The following is a 2,052-nucleotide window of genomic DNA, read 5'->3' on the forward strand; positions in this document are numbered from 1 at the left end:
CCTTTAAACAGGCATGAATGAGTCAAAGCAACGCTCTGGGTATGTTTTTCATGAGGGACATGATATTATAATGATATAAAGCTAAAAAATATTTATTTTGAACAATTCCACCCATCCCTCTCTTTAAATTTGTGAAGAAGTGAGTGATCATATACGAAACACAATGGACAACAATGGAGATAAGTGATTCTCACTTTCTTGTGTTATCCAAGTGCTAATAATGAACATACTGGATGTGTATGTACGTGCAATATTATTGTTAAATAAAATCAATCAATTAATCAACAAACAGTGCGTGTTGTGGTTTGGACACTGTGAACTTCCCTATTCTGTAGCATCCATGTTTGGTAGCGCCATGATTCAGGGTGTCAGGGACAGGCTAACTCATGCCGTGTCACTTTGATGAACAGCATAAGTGATCTTATGGGACGAGGCATTCTCAGAGTGATTGCTGGAAGATTGAATTGGGATTGAATTGACTGTGAGCAGGAAAGAAGAGGCCACAGAGACGGATTCACGGGAAGGTGGACAAAAACACTAAAAGCTTTCTCGTTTGGCCTCTTCTTCTTCATCCTGTATTTTTTTCCCCCTCTCATCTTTCGATTCATGAATAAAGCCACTTCAGCCAGTCCAGTAAATCTGGCTACTGCGCTCACTCCGTAACGAGGTCGCGGGGCCATGTCCTCTGTGGCTGTTTCACTGGATCTGTCGGATTGCTCTGATAAATGGCCTGGCTGGAGGAGGGCCCATCGATTTGAGTTAAGTGGAGGGGGGCGAGTGGGCCGAGGCGCAGTTACTGCGTCGCCAGACGGCTCATGAGAGGAGGCTATCAGCACACAGAATCAGCCTCTGGCTTTAACATTGTAATCATGTGCTACAGGAACCATTGTCACAACCAGTGAAGATGCTATTTAGATCCATATAAATTGAAATTGGGTGTGCATACAGACTGCATACATATATACAAGCAGTCTGCTGTGGTGGAGCTGGAGGTGATTTCAGCCCGTCTTTAGGTGAAGGACACTATCAAGGATCTGGCTGATGACATATTTAGATAAATCGCCATTTATTTTCATTTTGGGCGGAAGCAGCAGATGAAATGGGTCTGGTATAAATCATAACCCTGCTGTCCCTTTTGTGTCAGCAAATCACATGGCAAAAAAACCTCCAATGATAACCAGAAATAAATGTGTTTTTAATGATTTCTGGCTTTCAGTCTCTGTAGAGTCGATAAAACCAGTCTTCGTCTTCAGTGGTCTTTAAAACAAAAATTTCAATACCGCTTTCCTTCCTGTTTTTGGCCTTTAATTATTATTAATAACATTAGGCTTTTCTCTATTTAATACAGAAAATAAAGTACAAATTTTTATGAATCAAATAACGTTAGAGCAGGGCAATTCAACTAAACTGCTCCGCGGCCACAGCTAATGCCAACAGCTGAGGGGCCGAACAACAATTAACAAACAACAAACAATTAAAGTCATTATGTAAATAAACCAAGTATTACAAAGATCTGTTACCTTTGAATTAGTTTATTTTTTGCATTTATTCTTGAATACAACATACAAAACCCTATAAAAGTAGTGATAATTAAACAATATCAAAAACAAAAAGAACACATTACACTTATAAAATATACAAATACAAAATATTATTTTAACATCTCTGACTTGACAATTTTTTAACCAATTTTATTTTCAACTGCTTGTAGTTTTAACTGTCTTGGAATTATTAACATTTTATGAGTTGGTTGATTATAATATTTTGCAGCTCATGTATAAGGCTCATAAAGGTTACCTTTAGACATCCAGTTATATTTTGTTAAGAGAGAAAGTTCTTATAATCTTAAAGGACTTGAGATGTTTGTGAAACCTAGAATTTGAACGAATCTGAAGGACCGATGTACTTCAGTTCAGGGAATAAGATTGTGCAACGATCTGGAAAGTGATTATAAAAATGCTGGTTCAATGTATTTCTTTAAGAGAAGGATAAAATAAATTTATTAAAGAAATATGAAATTGTATAATGTATATCAAAGTTGTTGTTTGAGAA

This window comes from Austrofundulus limnaeus, unplaced genomic scaffold, assembly GCF_001266775.1.
Source record: "Austrofundulus limnaeus strain Quisiro unplaced genomic scaffold, Austrofundulus_limnaeus-1.0 Scaffold106, whole genome shotgun sequence".
NCBI lineage: Eukaryota > Metazoa > Chordata > Actinopteri > Cyprinodontiformes > Rivulidae > Austrofundulus > Austrofundulus limnaeus.